This window comes from Ascaphus truei, chromosome 3 (genome assembly GCF_040206685.1).
Source record: "Ascaphus truei isolate aAscTru1 chromosome 3, aAscTru1.hap1, whole genome shotgun sequence".
Classification (NCBI taxonomy): Eukaryota; Metazoa; Chordata; class Amphibia; order Anura; family Ascaphidae; genus Ascaphus; species Ascaphus truei.
In genome coordinates, this window is record NC_134485.1 from 192,229,347 (window position 1) to 192,248,289 (window position 18,943).

General features: G+C 39.8%; 1 protein-coding gene across 3 annotated transcripts in view; it reads right to left on the reverse strand.

The window, feature by feature from the left end:
• The window catches only part of SRRM3 (serine/arginine repetitive matrix 3), a 524,720-nt gene extending 506,997 nt beyond the window's left edge, over positions 1–17,723 (reverse strand). For all 3 annotated transcript variants that reach the window (XM_075589834.1, XM_075589835.1, XM_075589833.1), the window contains exon 1: positions 17,464–17,723. The gene's annotated coding sequence lies outside the window, so the exon portion shown is untranslated. The remainder of the gene's footprint in view (positions 1–17,463) is intronic.
• Positions 17,724–18,943: the final 1,220 nt, after the last annotated feature.

Sequence of the window (18,943 nt, forward strand, 5' to 3'; positions counted from 1 at the left end):
TTTGTTTTCTTCCTTCCAGAGCATTACTAGACATAACATCAAAGTTAGTTATTGTAAAGTGAAGAGTACAATTTGTTAACTCAGGGGTTCCACACAAAAGGGAACCCCCGCACAGCTAATGTAGTGAACCACGGTGAGGTGCTACCTAGGTAGGGAGATAAGTGTATACCAGAGAAAAGGGAGACCTAGTATTTAAGCACTCAATCACTGCTAATGTATAATGATAATATTAAAATAATTTATTTCCAAAAACTGAATTAAAATAATGGGGTTTAAAATCGAAGTAGATCAAACAGCTCGTGAGCTGTGGATCTGTTGTAACATAGCTCTGGCAGCTATGTAGATGAAACGTATGGGGGATCCCTGATAGATATTCAGGATCCCTTGCCGTATGTATGCAGCCTACTACTGGTATACTGTAGTAATAGGACCAATGTTAAACCACTCTCCCAAACATAACAAACACTCTGCTATTGTGCACAGAGTGTAACCACCTATATCAATGATACATACATACACATTCAGTGGTGGTAAAGGTAAGTATAGAGCTAGGTACAGCAATGCGAATTGTACTAAAGAGTATACTTGGCTGGGTTTGAGGAGACCCTTGCCACGGAGGCACCCCTAGAATTAGGATTCGTATGGACAGAGAAACCTCCTTGTTGATCAGCATGAACCGCTTGATTGTCTCAAGTGTGAACATATAGTGCTAATAATACCCTTATAATGATGACACACAACTGTTTAGAGCAAATCCACAGCATGTAGGAGGTGCCGTGATTCTGGTCTTGTTTGGGTAATCTCCCACACAGATACCCCAAGTAGGGGAGTGTTGACACTCACAGACACACAATACAGCAGTGTGAACCAGGTAAGTCCAATGCTATCCTGGTGTTGCTCAAACATCTAATGGTGCAGTTTTACAAGAGGTAGTGTGCTGATAGCACACAGCTGTTAGAACAAATCTCCAGCCTGTGAGAAGTGCCGTGAGTCTGGTCTGATAAGGATAAATCTCCCACACAGATACCCTAAATAGGGGAATATGAATGCTCACAGACATGCAGTATAGCAATTTAAACCAGGCATATTGTGCTAACCTGGTGTTGCTCAAACAGCTAATGGTGCAGTTCTACCGGAAGCAGTGTGTGCCGTCAGTGAGCTCTGTCAGTGTGGATTACTGTCCCACACAGAGCTGCCCAGATAGGGAGAAGGCTAGATGTAACAGGGTAGGGTAAGGTAGGGTAAGCACAGGAACCAATCAATAGGAATATAACTCGCAATGCATTGTCCCCTACATCAGTGCTGATCATTGATATATCAGCGCTGATGTGCTCGAGGGCATGCCTAGCTAGGATGTGGTAGAAACAGAGGCTCCTAGACGTGGGAGATCGTGTAGTGCTAAGTATGGCACACAGGATCAATTATTAACAAGCCGCAGAGATGCCGGGACTTTGCCACTAGTAGAACCAATGTCAGTAATTGTTGCAGCTTTGAACAGGAAAGCTTCCCGCGTCCCGCGTGTGTGAGGGGTAAGTGGCCGACGCGCGCGTTTCACGTGTTCAAACGCTTCTTCAGGGCACATAACATAAAAGTTAGTTATTTTAAAGTGAAGAGTACAATTTGTTAACTCAGGGGTTCTCAACTTCAGTCCTCAAGAATCGCCAACAGGTCAAGGTTTAAGGATATCCCAGCTTCAGCACAGGTGGCTCAATCTGTGGTTCGGTCAAAGACCTGTGCTGAAGTTGGGATATTCTTAAAAATTGACCAGTTGGGGGGTCTTGAGGACTGGAGTTGAGAACCCTTGTGTTAACTGATATTGATTATATAAGTGGAAAGTGTTTAAGATTTTTGTGCATTTAATGCTGTCGCCAGGAGTAATTGGCTGACAAAGTCAGATGTCAATGGTCAGTTTAAGTGATTGCAAAACCCACCAACAATTTGTATCTGCTGGTAAAATGACTGGTGCTTTTATACGTTAGCAGATGCTCAGTTCAGATTAAAGTAAAAAATAAACTTTTCAAACAGTCCAATTTTAAAACAGCTAATGGGCAGGTTTAAGTCAATGACAGAGCCTTCATTATTATGTAGTCATGTGGCGTAGCATACAGTACAGTATGGGTTAAACCTCTTCAGCACAGAAGAGCCTGCGGTGCTCTGATCTTTGACATTGTTGCTGCATAGTAAAGACTCCAAGTCACTACCACCATTTATTTTAGCCGCCTCTGCATTAATACTTGACATGTATTGTTGGTCATTATAACCCTAGCACAAAATCTTCAGATCATTACCACAGGCCACTAATGCAATAAATGATGGCACAATGATCAACCACAATAAGTCTAATGGGCCTACATTAAAAAAAATCGCTGGGCCGGTTACACGGCCAGTTTTTTGAGCGTTGCCATCATGGTATTCAGAAAGCCTTGAATACCTGCGATAGCAAAATACCCAAAACGACGTGATGTTCACCTCTTTCTAAAGGGCTCACCTGGCGACCTGCAGTGATCTGGCCAGCGCATATCTCACCAGTGATCGCAAGATTTTAAAAAACATTTTATTACTAGTATAGATGTGCAGGGGTCTCCGGAGCAGAACCGCGTTGATTTGAGGTCTGGGGACCCCCTGCTTCCCGAGATACAGGCCCTGTTATGGGGTGCCGTTATCTCCTATGCATTTAAATGCCTCGCATCACGTGACCGTGGGATTTAAATGCATAGGAGATACCGGCACCCCATAACGGTGCCTGTAACTTGAGAAGCAGGGTGTCCCCGGACCTCAAATCAATGCGGTTCTGCTCCGGAGACCCCCTGCTCACCTACCCTAGTATTAAAGTTTTATTAAAAACAGCTTCATTACCTTAGCGGCTAGCCACTAAGGCAATGAAGGGGTTAACCTCAGCCTGTTTCTTGGGGCAGAGGGGGTGATGAAGGGGGTAGTGGTAGTCCCAGGGTGGGTGGTTAGGCCTGCCTAGAAGGTTGCGGGAAGAGTTATGGTAATAATAATAATAGCATGTTCTTGTATAGCGCTGCTAGTTTTACGTTGCACTTTACAGAGACATTTTGCAGGCATGAGTCCCTGCCCCGTGGAGCTTACAATCTATGTTTTTGGTGCCTGAGGCACAGGGAGATAAAGTGACTTGCCCTAGGTGACAAGGAGCTGACACTGGGAATTGAACCAGGCTCCCCTGCTCCAAACTCAGTGCCAGTCAGTGTCTTTACTCACTGAGCCACTCCCTAATGAAGGGGTTAACCAATCTGCTACCCCCCAGAAGGCCTAAACACCCACCAAGGGCCAAATACCACCTTCACCCACCCCCGATACCCACAACAAACATGGCACCTGTAGTTAACCCCTTCATTGCCGTAGCGGTTAGCTGCTAAGGTAATGAAGTTGCCTGTAAATGCATTTTTATTGCATGGGATTTATGCCGGGGGTTTCCGGTGCTGATATTAATGTGTATCAGCTCCGGAAACTCCCGGCATCAATCCGAGACAGGAAAAATGCATTTTTTTTCCTAAGTCCTCTCTCGCCGCCTTCTCAGCAGGTTCTCCCCAGCTTCACTCCCAACTATTCCTGGCCTTAGGATTTTGGGAGTAACTCACCATTCTAGAGCTGCGATTAGCCTCGATAACCTAATCGAGGCTACTACAATTGCACAAGTTTCAGAACCTGCCAATAAGTGGTTTATCACCGCTCGCCCAGCGATGTGTTTTGGACGAGAGCCAAAAGTGGAGATTCATGCCTTTATCGCCCACTTATCGAGGCTTACTGAATAGGCATTTTGGCCAAAAAGGCCTCGATAAGTGGGTTATCGAGGCTTATAGAATAGGCCCGTATATGTTGCTGCACTAGGGGTGGGATTGACCCACATTTCCCTATCTGTACAGAGCTGCACAGAGATAGGAGAAGCACCTTACAGATAACAGTAGTATAAACTAATACAGGAATAACGAGAAGTGAGCTGGCAAATCCGTTCACAAAAACAGTAAATGCCTCTTTCTTTAAACTAACACAAAACACATAAGAATGTTTTGTGATTCAAACTAAGATATGATCAAATGATGCTACATTTTGTTTTCTAATAATAGTAAAAATTAGTCTGGGGGAGTAGTCTCTTTTTCTTGTGCTTCCACACGTTTTAATGTTGTTATTTTAGTTAAGGCTTCTGTATCTGTAAGGATTGGAAAGGTAGGCTGATCCATTATTTGACCTCCCACCAAGCAGCTGTTTGTACAATACAACTCATTGATTCTTCAAAATCACCAACGATTTCAGACCAAAACCAAAGTACAACACTTGTATTCAGTTCTTCTTTATCATTTGAGTGATTCCGTCAAGGTTATTTCATTGGTCACTATTTTACAAACTCACAGTTTATGTCAACTGCTAGTAAACTGATTGTTTTCCTTATAACCTGCACTATTATCTTCATTGGTTGTATAATCTTCCAGGTGCAATTATTCACTGGTGACCTTTGTACTACAACCTCAGAAGCAAATAGAAAATCAACACTGCAATTTCCAAGGAATTCACTCAGTTGGCCAAAGTAGGGATGAAGATGCCTGTGGTCACTAACACATTTACTTTACCCAATAAAATAACTGCACATGTTTCATACCAATTGCAAAAAGGCTTGTTCAGTGACGAATTGTGAAAATGGTAAATAAATAGCAGGCTTCATTGTTTTCTCTGCTGTGATATATTGAGATACATTGTTATATACTGTGACAACCCTGTCAGTGAATGGAAACTCTGTGATATTTTAAGTTGTCCTGCGATATGCTGTGTTACCTATGAGAACATTATTAGTCATTACATCTGTAGATACAGTAGACTACCAATGTCCAGCTTCCATGCTTGACCCTTTGCCGTAGTGTTTCTCTTATTCTGCTTCACTCCTTTCACTTATTTTTCCTTTTGTAAAATCTAAGAGAATTTGACACTTGGTTCTTGGCGGCAATGTACAAATGCAAAAAATAAAAATGTGGTTGGTGCACTGCACTAATTTCTGCATGCGTAATGCAGATTGGTGTTTAGAGAAATGTACGCTATCTTGGTCCTTGCTGATTTAATTCACACAAGTAGAAGGTAAACAAAAAAGTGACACAGAGAGATGCAAAATTCCATACATTCCATTCTAATGCGTGCATGATATAACTCCTCCTATGATCCCCCCCCCCCCCCCAAAGCAGGTGGCAAGAATTACAGCACAAAAACCTTAATGCAATAAATTAATGCCTTAAAACATCACTCATTTTGTCTTTAAATGCCATATTTAAAAGGCAAGAGCCCATTTTCATATGCAAGATGTCACCTACAGATATTCCCCTACTTGTCTTCTTAAGGTGGGTATTACGCTCATTTTACACAAAAAAAACATTGTTCTGGAGGAATCCATCTGAACTCTCTGACCTTCACAATAACACTCTCCCTCTTCCCCCAGAAAGATCTGTCACCTGATGTAGACACGAAAAATAGAAGTGGCTCAGCTGCTGGGTTTTAAAGGAGCCACCCTACCAGAAAACACCATATAGGAATGTATTTGAATGACATTCTCTCACATTTTCCAGCCACTTCAGCTTTCTTTTTAAATGCAAAGTAATACAAGTCCAACATCTACTTTAGAAATAAAGGGAGATGCTGAATGCTCATACAGTAATGTCCATATAGATTTTGTAAAGTCTAGACAGAGCTAAAAAGTTCTTACCATGTACATTAAATTACAAATGCTCTTGGCTTTTGTTTTCCATCTAAACAGGGTTGTGAGAGTGGCTCAGCGAGTAAAGACACTGACCCTGAAAAACAATGACACTGATTTTTGAAGCAGGGGGTCCTGGTTCAAATCCTGGTGACAGCTCCTTGTGACCTTGAGCAAGTCACTTTATCTCCCTGTGTCTCAAGCACTAAAAATATACAGTAGATTATAAGCTCATCTAAGCAGAGACAGTGTCTGTAAAAGTCTTACTGTATGTACAATGCTGCTTACTGTGCACTATATTGTAATTGTGAAGCGCTATGAGTCCCATTGAGAGAAAGGTGCTATATGAAATACAGTTGTTTTATTATTAAACTTCACAGTGAAAGCAAATACTACACTTATAGTGATCCAGGCGTGATCCAGGCATGCCTGATTTCAGTGTGGGATGTGGGTAAAGTTCCTCAAGGCTGATGGTTTGGAGTTTCAATTGTCCAAGGAACTGAGGTGCAGACCAGGTGGACTGTCCATAAAGCATGAAATAGCTGTAGCCATCATTGATGGATGAATATACTATTTCAAATATAGCGTTAACAGAAATGACTCTGGAATATGCTTTTGAATGTACAGTACTGAGCTACAGCTTCTGAATTTCCACAGAAACATTATCGACAAGAAACTTTTATAAATTTGGAAGAGCATCAAAGCTTTCTAGACACATAGTTCAAAATAGGGTGTGTATCAAGTTATTAGGAACTAAACTTATAGCAGGATGTTTTTAGCAACTATATGTGCTTTGTCTTGTCTAATGGTGTTGTTTATGCCAGCCCAGATCCACAGACCTCCTGTATTGACGAAACGATGCACTAACTTACATTAACGCATTGTTAAGTGCTGAGGGTATCTTCAAAGCTCAATAGTGCAGTGTTAAGTGTTGTTTTCAGCTGTAGTGGCCCTTGCATTAACTATACTGTACATTAGTGCTAATGATATGCAAAAGAAGCATTCCCACTAAAAACGCATATCCACAGAGGTCTGTTAAATTCAACGCGGGAATTTAACGAGACATTAGTTAGGTTATAGCTAAATGTGGCAATACTCACATTCAGAACTTACAATAGGTATTTTACAGGGTCTGGATGAGTGTAAGGCCATAGTTACTGTAAGTATGATTTAACTAACATATCGTTATTTACAGGGTTCTTTTCCACTCCTGTCTTTTATTTTGTAACTTTATTTAAACACCTGCTCAGTGTCTGGGTGGGAGTAACGCCAACTTTGGGTAAGACCGGCATAACAACATGTTATTTGAAGATAACGCAAGGCAGCGTTAATATATTTGTATTCTAATGAAATAGATAACAGCTGTTGATTGTGCATATAATTAACTTTGTGGATTCGCGTTAATCTCAGTGAACATAACGTCCATTATGGATTTTGATAACAGTATGTTATGAGCCCTGAGTCAATGGGTCTCACTAAACTCCTCACTATGGTACACCAGGCACTCCATGACCCATCTACCTTCAAACAAAATGTAAGTTCCACAGTCCCAACTTGAATCTACGATCCCAAAACCTTCAACTTATAAAAGTCCCCAGATTTAAATGCACTAGACAAGCTAGATTGGCCCCTTTGGTACAGAGAGCCGGGGAATGGAATGCCTTCCCCATATCCATCAGACACAACAAATACTATCCCACTTTCAGAAAACAGCCAAAGACTTGGCTCTTTGAAATGACCTTTCCGAACCCCGAATGATTCTTCGCTCCACCTTTGGAGTTTTTAGAAAGTGCATAGGCACAGGTTTCGCTCTGTATATGCGCTATACAAGACATTGAGATAAATAGACAGACACACACACAGATAGATAAATGGGCCTCTGTGGATCTGGGCCACAATATGTTTTCTAATAAAGTGTATGTCCTTGTAGGGCGCCATCAACATTTTGTTAGAAGTTATATTCGTTCATGATTTTCTTTAAATATATTTAAATAATGTACTTGATGAAATTCTTTTTGGCACGTAATACTGATAAATAATAAAAGTATTTATTTTTTCACATATCTACATTTAAGTTGACTACAGTATATTAATTAGTATTATTTAACATCTAAAGGGTAAATAATGTACTTGAGTGCAAGTTTTGTCCTCAGATGTTATTCCTTGTAGTTTATTCATAGCAAAAGCCTATTTTTTTTTAAAATTAATATAAAATTATATTGTTAGACTACTGTATGTTAAAGATGGCTGCTGCAGCTAATTCTCTAATGCATAGTTATTATGTACTCCTGATCACTAAAAATGTAGAATTGCTCCTGAAGTATTATTATTATTTTTATTATTTATTGGGTACTTCAAGATAGGGATTTTAATCCTTTTGTGTAAAAGAATATGGGTGGTGACATTGTGCATCTTCCATGGGTATTAACATTGAGTGACTTCCATAATATTTTATTATCTTGCATTGAATAAGCGCCTTAGAAAACTGTGTTCTGCTGCTTTAATGAAAACATCAGCAAAGGCTTAGCATTCACCATCTGTTTTTCCACCAATTACTGATGCAGAAACAACACAGATCCAAGCTCTGCATAAGCAATGAACATGAAAGAATAAAAGGAGCCTTAAAAAAAAAAAGCAGAATGAACTCTGTTTAGGCTCATAAAAGCCTTCGTCAAAGAAGTTACTTCATAGATATAAGGAATTTTTCATTACCCTGCAATAGTACTGATCTATGCACTATTTCACAGAAGCTCCAATTGAAGTGAATGGGAGCTTCTGTGCAATAGTGCCCCAATAATTATATATATTTTTAATTAATATATCGCACTGACAGTGTATGCAGCGCTGTATTTTGAATATTCCAGGCACAAACTCCCGGGGCTGCAGAGCTTACAATCAAATGTTGGTACTTGAGGCACAGGGAGGTGAAGTGACATGTCCAAGGTCACAAGGAGCTAACACTGGAATTTTAACCAGGGTCCCCTCAAAGTCAGTGTTACTGTAAGTTCAGAGTCAGTGTCGTTACTCACTAAGCCACTCCTTCAGCCTACGTAGCTGTTTATACATTGTCCACTTACAAAGCAGACAATATATACAAGAAATCCACAACTGGCAATTAAATGGGATGCAGAAATGTAACGCACGCTCATTAGATCACATTATGCAAAACAGTCACTTCCTATACCGGTAACATCTCAATTGTTTGATATTTTCCTGTTGCAGTTTCAATGCTGTGTCTCCTGCCTGCGCGCTGCTTCATCGGCGCTTGCTAATTATATTCTCCTTTTATTGGGACAGCACTGTTTTTTTTCTCACTATTGGTGACTATCATAAGCTATACCTAAAGCCTACAGTATTACTGGAGAGGGGGTAGCTGTCTCTGGTGCTGAAGGATACTGCTGTAGCTACAAATGTAGCAAGGGCTACTGCTCCCGTTGGTGTGTTATGATGGTATAGGTTGTGATAATCTGCGTTATCACTGCCATTGAATCCTATAGGAACTGTTTGATATTCTGAGTTATAACTGGATATTCTGCATCATCACTACTGTACTGTAGGTTTAAAAAGATGGGGTGACAGCCAGATACTCAGCAGCAACCCCCTGCTCTGCAACATCCCCCATTTACCTGACGTTGTTGTTTTAGTGTGGATCAGTTGCAGATATGCACAGCACATATCATTGCAGAGTGGGGAGTGTTTAGTTGTCTTTTTGGTAATGGCAATGCTCACTTTTCTAACACCATTAGCACAGGAAGAGTGAACAGGACCCATTCTGTGCCATGAATGTGTAAAAGATATACTGTAGATTCCCTCTCTGCTCAAAGATCAGAAAAAAGGCAACTTCTATCCATGACATGTAGTTAACTACTGTACATTGACTAATTGATACCTGAATCCAAATTCTGCCATTGGCCAAACTCTGATTTAAAAAAGTTGGCCAAACTCTGATTTTAAAAAGTTGGCCTTTGGTTTATTGCTTAACACTTACTTTATGTGATGTTTTAGCTTTTTTGGTTCATATGGAATCAAATAATGTACAAAACTAAATATTCTGATACAAAAACACATTACAATTGCATTGTTGAGATTATAACCATGTGTAAATGAAAATTTCCCAATCATGTTATGCTTAGATTATGTTTGTACCCATACAGCATGTGCACACTGTATTAATAATAATGTAAACATATTTTACTTCCTTTATAAACTCACTCTGGGGCTTATTCAATAAAGTACAACAGTGCCCATTTGGCACTAATGCATTGAAGTTCACATTCAAGTCAACGGATGTTCCACGCGCTTGTGCTGAATTGGCACTATCGCATTTTATTGAATAAGTGCTCCCTGTCTCTACCAAAGAGGTATTTTCTGTTTTAAGGGACAGATAAATTTAAACCAATTTTATACATACTGTATGCTTATTTTAGTCACAACACGTGAGCTAACAATTATAAGGAAAGGTTTGAATTTATTATACATTATGTCATCATAAATGGCTCATGGATATTTCTCATTGTATTTAAGTGCAGGTCATGTGTTGCTCCTGAGGTATGGCATTTTACTTACAGTATAGCAGTTTTGAGATACCCAGAAGGATGTCTAGGCTGACAATGACCTTCCAAACTGAGCACACGGTTGAGTTTTCCAAAACACGAATTATTACCATCTGTTTCAGAACTAAGATTCCCTGACCTAATTCTTCATTAGAAGTTTAGAATTACAGAATTTCCCATTCACACTTGTTTATACAAATGCAATCATATATTTATGTAGTCAGTACAGATGTCAGTTCACATCTTAATGACATGTTAAATGCTATCGATCAGCAAGGTCACTGCTGTAACCCATCTTTATACTTGGCAGTAACCACTGAGAGTGCTATTTCAAGTATGAATGTTAACTCAAGTGCAAAAAAATCATTTCAAAATAATGATAAAGCAGAGGCTTTTGTATTATTTACGTAAAGGCAAAAAAGGCCACACATAGACAGCTAAAATAGCAATACCTATTTTCTATTATTAAAAAGATCATTAATAATGCATAAGCTGCCTTGTGGACAACAAAAGAATGCAGAGGTACAGTATCAGATAAAGAGGTGTAGGTCATCGGGAAGCGCAAACCATGAAAAACAGAAAAATAATCTGATGGTGCAGTATATGTGATAAATCGTGAGTTCATATATTTATAAAGGTCTGTGTGCAGAATACTCACAAACTCCTGAAGAAACCGAATGCGGAGAAACGCGTAGAGTGACGCTGACCAGAGAGATCCCTGAGCGAGTGGAGCCCCTGCAGGCGGATGACGTCAGTTCCGGTTTCCGGATCCGGTGAGACGCACCAGTGACACGCACGCCGAGATACAGGGGAGGCAGAGAACACACGCTTCACTTGCCGAGATCCAGATCGCAGGATCTACATGCTTTTTTAATTCTATTACCATGTGAGTGTATCCCTTACCACTTGCTTTTTATAAATTGTCCTTCCAGTCTGCACTATGTCCGTTTCTTTTATGATTAAGGTCTCCAGAAGCTCCTTGTGATTACCATCCTTGGTGGGCTGAGATTTAAAGATACCTTTTTGTGAACATCACTCACTATATGTTTGTGAGTATTCTGCACACAGACCTTTATAAATATATGAACTCACGATTTATCACATATACTGCACCATCAGATTATTTTTCTGTTTTGCATGGTTTGCGCTTCCCGATGACCTACACCTCTTCAAACTACATGGGATTGTGAGAAGGATCCTCCACTGGGTTATAGCGGCATCCATATTTGTTTGTATTGGTATCACTTTTTATATTACTTTATTACACTGTATATTACACTTAGTAAGATGGGGCTTTAGGCAGGTTGTATGTTATTTGGTTATTCTAGAGCGCCACTATTGATAATTTTGTTTGTATCACAGTATCAGATAAAACCTGATGCATGACAAAATCGTCTTTAATATCATATGATTCATATGTATGTATGTATGTATGTATGTAACTTACTGGAAAATATATTATAAATAAATACAATGTGTGAGTGAATTATGAATAAGCACTGGGATATTACACAGTGCAATGAAAGCATTAAAATATATATATATATATATATATATATATATATATATATATATATATATATATAATATATATATATATATATAGAAAAAAGAAAAAGAAAGAAACAGGCGCACACCTAGTGCATTACCATAATAAAAATGTATTAAAGGAACATAAAATCTATAAAATGCCCACTCACAAAGGTACAGCAATAATAAGCGTGTATGAGATAGGCTTATTATTGCTGTACCTTTGTGAGTGGGCATTTTATAGATTTTATGTTCCTTTAATACATTTTTATTATGGTAATGCACTAGGTGTGCGCCTGTTTCTTTCTTTTTCTTTTTTCTAGATATCATTAGGGACTGGTGATCCCTTCGAAACGGGCTGCAAGAACCTGGAGCCTGTGCCATTGGAACAGGACTTTATGTACTAAAGGTTTTTTAATTTTCATTTTTATTTTTTGACAATTTTTTCTACATTTTTTACATATTAAATTCATTTTTTGTTTTTTTCATATATTTTTTAGGGTTCTATTGTCAAAAGATTGCACTAATATTGTATTATTTTATTGTCTGTATCATAGTGTATTAGCCTACATCTAGCCGCCCCACTAAGCACATTCATGATTAGCAACTGGTTCTTCTAAGATTTCATTTTTTATCAGGATATTTTAGAGGCGCTACTTCCATTTCTGCTTGTTTTGATATATATATATATATATATATACATCACTGTACTCTCGCGGTGTGTCCGCGCTACTCTGAGGGACTTCTTGCACACTTTGAGGTCTTTCAGGTGCCTGTATGATTAAGCTGCCCGGCGGAGGCTCCCGATTTGGCTCCTGGAATCATGCCAATACCATCTGGCATCAGCTTTAAACTGTGGTTGAGACGCTGCTAGTGGTACATCCATCTGCCCTTTGTGGTCACAGTGAGTCTCGATGTGCCTGCACCTTCCATCTGCATAAGCTGGCTAGTTCAGGCTCTCAAAGATACCTTTATGTGAACTTCTTATATGTGTATCTTGTAAGTGTGTATTGCCTGCCATTTTTTATTAATAAACTTCCATCTTCTATACTTTGAAGATAATGCAGTAGGGGGTGCGCTTTTACTTTTCTTTTTTCATTTAGTACTTCCCTGGAAGTGACTCTCCCTTTGAATTGGCTCTCAAGGTTTCTCCCCTGTTTCAGGACTGAACTGAATATTCATTGGACTTTTTCATTCTGCATATTTGATTCATTCTGCATTTTGGTACCATATATTTACTTAAGATTTTTTATGTGTTAGGACATTTATTCTGTATATTGCTCTGTTTTGTGTCTTTTAATATATTACATATATACACACATACTGTATATACATATATACATACAAAGCTTAAAGTGGCACTCCACTGATGCTGGTATAATGCCTGGGTGCATGACCTGCAAAAAAATTGGCAAAGAATAAAAGCAGTCGCTACAGGTCTTGGGAAAAACTATCAAAAGTTTAACATAAAGGTCAATCTTTCAAATCTCTCTAGAGCCTTTCACAAGTCTTGAGCCAAGAACCAAAACATTGACCTGTGTATTAAACTTTTGCAATTTATTCACAAGACCTGGAGTGCCTGCTATTCTTCATCTTGAGAGAGAGAGATACAGTACAAGGAAAGATTCCGTAACGAGCACCCTGTAATTAATTTTGGTATGAGATGTGTATATATATATACTAGCTGAGAGACTCGGTGTTGCCCGGGATTAAGTTGCATGACAATTCTACAGGTGCATGCCCCATTGTGGGGAGTGGGGGGGAGGGAAGGGGGAGGGGTGACAGGAATAGACCACTTCTACAGCTGGAGGCCAAAATGACCTTCATCCTCAGTACAATACCACCTAAGGGATTCAATGAGGACTTTACACTCAGCTGTTTTCTGTAGATATGATTGACCGGATATATTATGGGTCAACTGCTCATTAGAGGCAAAGGCCTTGGCTCAGATCTGTGTGCCACTGAGTGTGTCTGTGTTTATATATTTATATCTTTCAAGTAACTAATTCGCTTCAAGTGGTTTATTTACTGCATGCCATGTCCCATCTATGCCTGCTTCTGCCTGTTACTTCATGTATTCACTTTTATCTGTTTGCACTTGCTCCCTCACTATTGTTTATTGCAATCACTTGTTTCCCTGATCGTTGTGCTATTGGCGCTTCAGCTATCCCCTGCTTTGCACGCATGTGCATCAGGTCCTCCGCACCATTGGGCTACCAAACTACATTACGGAGGAACTCCCTCACTATGCATGCACAATGCACATGACAGGGATGGCTGAGTCCCGTCATTCAAAATGGCCATGTGACAAGCGGGGACTCCCTACAGTCCTAGACTTGCAGGATTTGTAATTTTTTTATTGTTTCTTGATTGGGTGCACATGGGATTGTGGGTAAATATGTTTGCTATTCACATTGTCTGTCTACACTTCCCTGAGGAAGGTCCCCTTATGAGACCGTAAAGTTGGATCTGTGTATCATCATTTAATACAGTTTGTTTTTCTCATACAGTATATCTTGAGTGCTGTCTCTTCATTACCCTCAGGTAATATTGCAATATTTTATTATTTATAGGATATGCACCAGCCTCTTAACTGACTACCAGAGTGCCAATTGCTATGTTGAAGATAGATAGATAGATAGATAGATAGATAGATAGATAGATAGATAGATAGATAGATAGATAGATAGATAGATAGATAGATAGATAGATAGATATGCCATTTGCCAGCATCACTATATATCTATTCAACACTTTTTGACTGTCGTTTTTCACACATGGTACTTCTAATAGTAATTCAAGCACTGAAAGATGAAGCTATTATAACAGCTTACTGTTCCCTACTAAATGCTAAGAGGTGCTAAGAGGTTCATGAAATGTTCTGATCAAAGTTAGCAAGTTTACTGTACATTTCATTTCATTCCATTACAGAATTACCTGCAACACTTGAAGCTCCCCTGGCACTGCAGGGGCTGCAAGTTATTATTAACACATCTACATACTGTATACTGTACTGTAGGAATGACATAAATACTTTCTTAATGCAATCACCTTACATTTGATACTGCATACTTACAGCACAGAGATAGTAAGGTGAAACCCATGTAAAAGCAAATAGACTAAAAAAAAAGCTACAAAAAAAATAACAATTATTTGTAGGCATCTAAATCTCCGTCTTGAAAAAAAAGTATTGCTGTGTCTGTATTAGTCATATTTCTGTAAATAGTGGGGGAAAAAACATTTCCCCACTCATCCAGGTATGTGAAAACAAAGCTAATAATAATAAACATGTATTAGGCAATGCAAAATAATATTTCTGTGCCTCTTTAGGATAAATTGGAAAAGTATTAAAAAAAATAAGTATCTGTTAACTCAGAATTGAGGTGCTAAGTTAATTCATAACACAGAAAACATATGTATGTATCACGTACACCTGTAATGAAGCATAGCTAGAACACACTGCAGTAAGTAGCTGTAGTAAGTGAGAATAAGGCACTCAATTGGGTTACCATATTTCCCCATATCACTTGAACTCTGTAATTACAGTAAGTAGACACAAACATCTCCTTTTTAGTTAAATATCTTCATGCTTTTGAGAGAAAACACAAGCTCAAAAAACTTTCTTTGGTTGCATCCTAGTAAATATAGCAGAACATAGGCTTCCATATACATTATACTGTATAGCCTGCTTTCATTCAGGTACTATTTTACAATGACAGTATGAAAGTAAGCTAGGTTTTAGGTTATGCTTCTAAAAAAAAAATTGTTGGTTGAAATGATACTATTATTGGTTGGCTGGTGTTTGGAACTGTAAGGTTTTGTATTTAGCATGAGCGATCCTAAAAACATGTAGGGGCCTATGCAGAGAGCAGCGCTATTTCGAAATTCGCCATTTTTTGGAGAAAATCGCGCAGAAAGCAGCAGAAAATGGCGAGTTCCGAAAAACGCGCCAATTTTTCTTTTCTATTTGTAAAACTCGCCTCGCGGCTGGCGAGAACCTCAATCTCGCCAGTTTTAAAAATATCCTAATGCAGAGAGGCGCGAACGGCATCTAGCGGCTGTTCGCGCCAATAAAATGGCGCGATTGTCTCCTTTTTGCCTCGCCAGAAAAAATTGGCAAGAAGCTGCCGCTCGCGGCCATTGCAAAGGGAAAAAAAAGGCGCAAATTTGTTTTTACACGTTTCTGAAGCGCGCATCTCGCCAATTTAAACTCGCCACACGCATCCATGTTAAACATAGCAGAATTCGCACTTTTCTGCATATGGAGAATAAAACTCTCCAAAAATCTACTTTTTAATAAATTCGCCAATTTTAAAATTCGCTGCTCTCTGCATAGGCCCCGTAGTGTTCTAAAAAAAAAACAGCTAGCCAATTAATATGTTATTGTAACCTAGTACTTTGTTATTTTTTTAATGACAATAAAGAAATAGTAATGCACAACTGCTTCAAAATAAAACACTGTTTCATGTTTAATGTATACCATTTTGATGCCTTCTATACGTTTTATTATAGGTCTAAATGTTCTGCTAAAAACACGAAAGAACATTGAGCTGCACTGAACCAGTTATACCACGGTTTAACACACAAATACCTTCATTATGTGACAAAGAAAACATACACTATAGCCATAAACCCTTATTATATGTTCAAGACATATTAGGCTTAATGTTAAAACCACACTCTTCTATTTAGATAATAATATCTGCATCATACTTCATACAGTAATTACACATAAATTAAAGACAAAAAGACAATTGACAATGGCTTATAAAACTACTGTATACAATTAGTTAAGCTAAAAAAATAACACAATTGATATTAAGCCTAAAAATTCCAATACAGTACATTAAAAGTGTTGAATCTGAAATGCAGATTTGAGTTTTGAAACACATATAAAGGTGTTGTCCTTTGTTAACCAATAATATTTTTATTATGCAAAATGTTTCATGTTTTTAAAGTGTATTGAAAATTCTGCAGGCCTCACATAATAAAGCATTTGACTTGCATGCTAAAATACATCTACATTTCTAAAATTCAAGAATAGCGACCTGTTTAAGTTGTGAGGAAATCTCAAATAACAAAGCTGGGTCAGTAAATGCAGGAAGTCTCAGTCACTCTCATAACAACAGTGTCTGTCACTATAGATTCATTTGATTGTATTTGGCAAACACAATTCAACTTTTTCCTAGGACACATGGTGAATCATCGTCACACCATGTGCACCCATTTTGTTTGCAGTTTCCACTAGTGTATGTGCCATCTTTCCCCTTGCAGCAAAAAGAGGATTTAAATTATTTAGAATGGTACATGATCTCTCTCTCAAGCCATCTGTTCTCCCACCATATCCATAAGGTCAGGAAATTGTCCCTTTGGATCAGATTAAACAGGAGTAAGTCTCCTTCTGTATATGTTACCAAAACACTGAGCTCCCAGCACCTGTGCTCAGCCCCCCAGTCCCATGAGATGAACACCCAACCCACAATCTACTGTGTCTGTTCCCAACCCTTTGTGCTACAACTGCGGCATCAACATGAGTCTAAAATCTCAATCTGAAGAGCATCACAGTTAAGGCTCAGCCTATTTCTGCAGCTGGCATAGTATATCTGGCATAGAAAAGCATTTTGTAAACACAGCTCCCCCTCCCCCAATGCATTTAATGGGCCAGCAGGCTGTTTGCCTTACCTCTAAGCAGGATCTTACTCCTGGGCTGCACCTTGTGGATGCTCAGCTCTGTTCTTCTTTGTACTGGCTTTGTGCTAAGGCTTTGGATGCTGTAAGATGTGCCTCTGTTGTGTTGATGATGCTGAGTGTCTGCCTCAGATGCAGCACAGAAATACAGTACGTTCCTGCGTGTGTGCGCGTGTGTGTGTGCATTTAGCAGGGTCTCTCTCCTCCAAAGCTGTAGAAAAGCTCGGTGCTGAAGTGCTGGACAGCTCATCACCATAGACAGAGACGAAGAAAGCGGAGCGGCGGCTGCATTATTCTCTAACTCACAGCGCCACCTAGGCTCAGGGAGTGGACGAGCTAGAGAGCACAATGCTGTAGATTGTATTTTGCTTGCCGGTTTTTCTGTTACATTTAGAGATCCAAGCAAATATTAAACATATAATTCCTCCCCCCCAAAAAACAGTTTGACCAAGAAACAGGAAAGTGCTATCATGATTATGCATTTATCTTTATTTTTTTATTTTGTTTAATGTTTAGATTTAATACACATTGAAAAATGACCACTACCCATGTTTATTTCATATTAATTGTAGTGCAACCAATTTGTAGTTCATGTCCCCAAATAATTAATAATTGTGAAATAACTCTTCTTATTGACATGATTACATTAAGAAACTAGCTGATATACCCGGCGTTGCCCGTGATGTAATGTTCTGCCTCCCCCATCCTACCTCTCAACTCCCTTCCCCCCCTCTTCACAGCTGTTCAGGCTTTCCCCCCTTCTCCCTGACTCCCCCCCCCCTCTCTCCTGACTCCCTCTCCCCCCCTCCCCCTCTCTCCTGACTCCCTCTCTCCCCCCCCCTCTCCTGACTCCCTCTCTCCCCCCTCTCCTGACTCCCTCTCTCCCCCCATCTCCTGACTCCCTCTCTCCCCCTCTCTCCTGACTCTCCCCCCCTCTCTCCTGACTAACTCCCCCCCCCTATCTCCTGACTGAATACCACCCCCCCCCCCCCCGTCTTTCCGCTGTGCGCCGCCATCTTACCGGGGACAGCTGCAGGAGGAAGTGGGTCCTTCCGGAGGCTGCCTGCCCACTGCCTGTCCCCCCGCCGGGGAGGGAAGTGAACGTTGGCGGCTGGGGCAGGAGGGCAGCGCTTCCCCTCCGTCTGGGAGCCGGTGGGGGGGAGAGGGAGAGAGGGAGAGAGGGAGAGAGAGGGAGAGAGAGAGAGAGGGAGAGAGGGAGAGAGGGAGAGAGGGAGAGAGGAGAGAGAGAGAGAGAGAGAGAGAGAGAGAGAGAGAGAGAGAGAGAGAGAGAGAGAGAGAGAGAGAGAGAGAGAGAGAGATAGAGAGAGAGAGAGTGAGAGAGTTGGGTGACGTCATAGAGCCGGGTGACGTCATAGAGCCACCAATCTGATTGGCCAGAGGCTGAGGACCAATCAGATTCACCGCAGCTAGTACCAACCTTTCGATTTTATATATTAAGATAGTAGCACACATT